This window comes from Haematobia irritans, chromosome 5 (genome assembly GCF_050003625.1).
Source record: "Haematobia irritans isolate KBUSLIRL chromosome 5, ASM5000362v1, whole genome shotgun sequence".
Taxonomy (NCBI): Eukaryota; Metazoa; Arthropoda; class Insecta; order Diptera; family Muscidae; genus Haematobia; species Haematobia irritans.
In genome coordinates, this window is record NC_134401.1 from 130,226,682 (window position 1) to 130,231,464 (window position 4,783).

The 4,783-nt window shown below is 33.2% G+C and overlaps 1 long non-coding RNA gene across 1 annotated transcript; it reads right to left on the reverse strand.

Annotated features, from left to right (window-relative positions):
• Positions 1 to 1,306: 1,306 nt before the first annotated feature.
• LOC142240702 (uncharacterized) lies at positions 1,307 to 2,603 on the reverse strand. Its single transcript, XR_012723358.1, has 3 exons — positions 2,296 to 2,603; positions 1,870 to 2,230; positions 1,307 to 1,805 (listed from the first exon to the last, which is right to left on the reverse strand). It is a non-coding gene; the product is annotated as an uncharacterized LOC142240702 (long non-coding RNA).
• Between the last annotated feature and the right edge of the window lie 2,180 nt (positions 2,604 to 4,783).

Genomic DNA, 4,783 nt, shown 5'->3' on the forward strand with positions numbered 1-4,783 from the left:
AAATATATATATTTTTCAATAAATTTTTTAAATATTTTCATAAAAACTTGTCAAAAATTTATTTTGGGATTATTATGAGGAATTTTAATTTATATTGGGAACTTTTGGGGACGAAAGCTTTCTAATTTGGGGACAAGAGCCAGAAAAATACTGGTAACACTGTTTGCCAAAAGACAATTAATAAACCTGTTGTTTGAATCCGGTGGGTAAATGTAAATCGTAAGCAAATGGAAATAAAAACTCACAAGTGTGACGAGATCTTTAAAAAATTTGCAGCTAAATAGGCATTAAAATAATGCAAAAAATGCTAAAAACAAAATAAAAATGCGAAAAAATTAATGGCTTAGGGAAGCAGAGGGTTTAGTTTTTTTGTTTGTTTTTTGAGTGAAAGTAAAAAATAAATCTTTTATTTGAAGTGTGCGATTTTTTCGTTATCTTGGAAATTTTTAATACATCTTCACATGTATAAATTTGCCATTTCATTGTATAAGATTTAAGAGAATATGCATAAATTATGAAGAGTGTGTTTTCTTTTCCATTTGATTTACTAGTCAATTTATTGATATCCACTCTCTTGATTTAATCAATAGGTTTAAGAGAATCTCTACAAATTTTGGAGAGTGAGTTTCCGTTTCCATTTGCTTACGAGTTAGTTGGTTGACATCCGCTCTCCTAATTTAAGCAACAGGCTTAAGAGAGCCCCCACAAATTGTGGAGAGTGAGTTTGTGTTTCCATTTCCATACAAGTTAATTGAGGACCCCCTCCCCCCTTCTCAAAACACAACAGACTTAGCAGTGCTGCCGCTACTACTTCAATCGAAGTATTTTGCTTCATTTTCACAAAATTTACTTCGTCACTCCTTCTTCCAAAAATCTACTTCACTTTTTGTTCTGTTTCAAATTTTAAAATTTTTCCCCATATTACCTAATTGTTTTTCCTATTCCTTTAATTACGATGAACATAGAGGTTTTAATCATTGCCCAATAAACACAAACGTTTGAAAAATACTAAAATTCAATAATTTTTCAAACATTTTTTCAAAGGATTAGGGTAATATTCAAGTTGAGAAATTGTTGAGAAAATCGCGTTCTCAACAAAAAACAGACATTACCCTCAACAGTAAAATTCAACACAATAGCAATAACTTCTCAATTGTAATCCTCAAATTGAAATGCATCGCTACTCAATAATTTCTCAAACAGTTTTCAATGTGAGAAAAATAAAAAATTACCATTGTTGCGAATACTTTCAAACCACAATTTGTATGAAAGTCAGTCCTAGTTCTAACTGAAAGTCAATATTAAATTTCTAGGGATTTTGTAAATTTTATTATTTTTTTCGTTAACAAATATAATAATCTTAAAAATAACATTAATAATATATAAAAATAATAATATAATACCAATCAAAATGTAATTATCTTATTAAAAGTATTAATAAATAAAACTATGAATACAACTTTAAATATCTTAAACATTTTTACATGTATAATTCCATTTCCTCCATAATGTTGGTGTCATTAATATGCTGGCAATTTGAAATAATTACTATCGAGGAACTTGCTGGCTTGTTTGTTAGAATAGATTCCAGCAAGAGGAAATCACAAAATATCAAACTGATGACGGGATGTAAATTGATGTAATGCACATTTTCTTCCAGAAGTTCTTGATATAGGAATTGTTGCACTTTGGTTTAATTGATTGCACTTTGTAAGTTTTCTGAAAACTTTTCTTTGTCGTTCCCATCATCGGTTTTTCATCGGCCAACATCTTCCAAGAATATACCATCCAATGATTTTAGTTTTCTGCAAAACAATCGAGTTTTGTGATTTCCATTATGTTTTCATTTCACTTTTTATTTTGACTTACCAATTTTTATTTCTTCCAACTGACCACGTACTTCGTGATTTCCTCAAGAACGTTGGTGTTACAAAATTGTTATTAAAATACTGGCAATTTTCAGGAACTTGATGACCAGATAATTTGAATAAATTTCCAGCAATTTCAATTCACAAAATAACAAATTAAACCGATTATGCGATGTAAATTAAACTATCGATGTGATGCGAATTATCATCCAGTAGTTGTTGATATGGAAAAGCATAAATACCAAGTTTTTTTGGTTGCACTTTGATTTATGGAAACTTTCTCTTCTCGATAAGCCACTACCATTGTTCATCGGCCAGCCTCTTAATGTGTCCAAGAATCAGCATCCAAATATTTTAGTCTTCTGCAAAGAGAGTTGAGTTTAGTGACTTCCTTAAAGTTTTCATTTCGTGTTTTAGTTTTACTTACCAATTATTATAAGCAATTTCAATTGATTATTAAAAAATTTCCACATTTTTGTATTTCTTCCACGAACTTTGTTGTCCAAAGTAGTATTGAAAACCATGTGGTTTTTTCGTTGCATTTCAGGGTAGTGTTTTGTCAACGTTTTCTCCAATTATCTACAACACATTTTCAAAGTTTTCGTCAACATTTTGCCAAATTGGTTGTAATTCGCAAACAACTTGAAGATGTATTGAAGATGAGCTTTTTCAAGTCAAGTTGAATTTATGTTGAAAATTATATTTACCCTCAAACTGAAGAGGTGTTGCATTTGAAAAACGCTCATCCTGTGTTTATTGGGTGTACTATTAACAATGTGGACCGAATTTTGCATAGTTTTTAGAGACCATATACTTACACCATGTACCAAATTTCAGCCGGATCGGATTAAATTTGATTCTCTTAGAGGCTCCGAAAGCCAAATCGGGGGATCAGTTTATATGGGGGCTATATATAATTATGGACCGATGTAGACCAATTTTTGCATGGTTGTTAGAGATCATATGCTGAAACCATGTACCAAATTTCAGCTGGATCGGATGAAATTTGCTTCTCTTAGAGTCCCCGCAAGCCAAATTTGGGGGTCCGTTTATATGGGGGCTATACGTAAGTGGACCGATATGGCCCATTTGCAATACCATCCGACCTACATCAATAACAACTACTTGTGCCAAGTTTCAAGTCGATAGCTTCTTTCGTTCGGAAGTTAGAGTGATTTCAACAGACGGACGGACGGATGGACATGCTCAGATCGACTCAGAATTTCACCACGACCCAGAATACTTTATGGTGTCTTAGAGCAATATTTCGATGTGTTACAAACGGAATGACAAAGTTAATATACCCCCATCCTATGATGGAGGGTATAATAAAATGAATTCTATTGTGTTTTCAAAAATGTACGCTACTTCAATTTTATTCAATCTACTCCACGTTTTTTCCAAAATCTACTTCACTCAATTTTTCACTAGCGGCAGCACTGAGACTTAGTAAACTTATTTTTTGCAAACTAATAGTTTTAGTTCAGTTTCTGCTCTTTCGGTGTTCGGTTGTCGGTTCGGTGATGCGTAGTTATGCTTCGATCGTTTTATGTATGCATTTTTGTTTTGTATTTAATTTGATCTCAAATGTGTGTGTGTGTATATATGTGAAAAACAGTTCCATTCAATGTTGTACTAACAATGACTAATGATCATTAAGGCTAAAAATAATACAGATTACCAGAATGTCAGCGTAAAGTAAAGGTAAATTGATTTCAAAATTTCTTATTATAAGGGGAATATTTTCATGTATGATATTATGCAATAAATATTTTTTGTTGAATTGTCTTTGGAATAAACTAAGCGGTACCATTGTCATGGTTCATTGCATTGCATTGTCATTATGGTACAGTCTCAGTTTTTATTGTAAGTGTGCGATATTTTATACCCTGCGCCACACTGTGGAACAGGGTATTATAAGTTAGTGCATATGTTTGCAACACCCAGAAGAAGACGAGATAGACACATGGGGTCTTTGGCAAAAATGCTCAGGGTGGGCTCCTGAGTCGACATAGCCATGTCCGTCTGTCGGTCTGTCCGTGAACACATTCTTGTAATCAAAGTCTAGGTCGCAGTTTTAGTCCAATGGACTTCAAATTTGGCACAAGTATGTGTTTTGGCTCAGAATAGAACCCTATTGATTTTGGAAGATATCGGTTCAGATTTAGATATAGCTGCCATATATATATTTCGCCCGATATGGACTAATACGGTCCCAGAAGCCAGAGTTTTACACCAATTCGGTTGAAATTTTGCGCTAGGAATACAATCAGTAGGGTAGTCAAGTGTGCCAAATTTTATTGAAATCGGTTCAGATTTAGATATAGCTCCATATATATCGTTCGCCCGATTTATACTCATATGACCACAGTGGCCAATCTTTTATACCGATTTAATTGAAATTTTGCACAGGGAGTAGAATTAGTGTTATAGCTTTGCGTGCCAAGTTTGTTTGAAATCGGTTCAGATTTATATATAGCTCCCCCATATATAGCTTTCGCCCGATATGATCACAGAGGCAAATTTTTTGCTCCGATTTAGTTGAAATTTTGCACAGGGCGTAGAATTGGCATTGTTGCTATGCGTGCCAAATTTGCTTGAAATCGGTTCAGATTTGGATATATCTCCCATATAAAGCTTTCGCCCGATTTACACTCATATGACCACAGAGGCCAATTTTTAACTCCGATTTAGTTGAAATTTTGCACAGGGAGTAGAATTAGCATTGTAGCTATGCGTGCCAAATTTGGTTGAAATCGGTTCAGATTTAGATATAGCTACCATATATATGTTTTCCTGATTTCGACAAAAATAGTCAAAATACCAACATTTTCCTTGACTCCTTGAAATGACTCTAATTTTCCTAAACTTCTAATACATATATATCGAGCGATAAATCATAAATAAACTTTTGC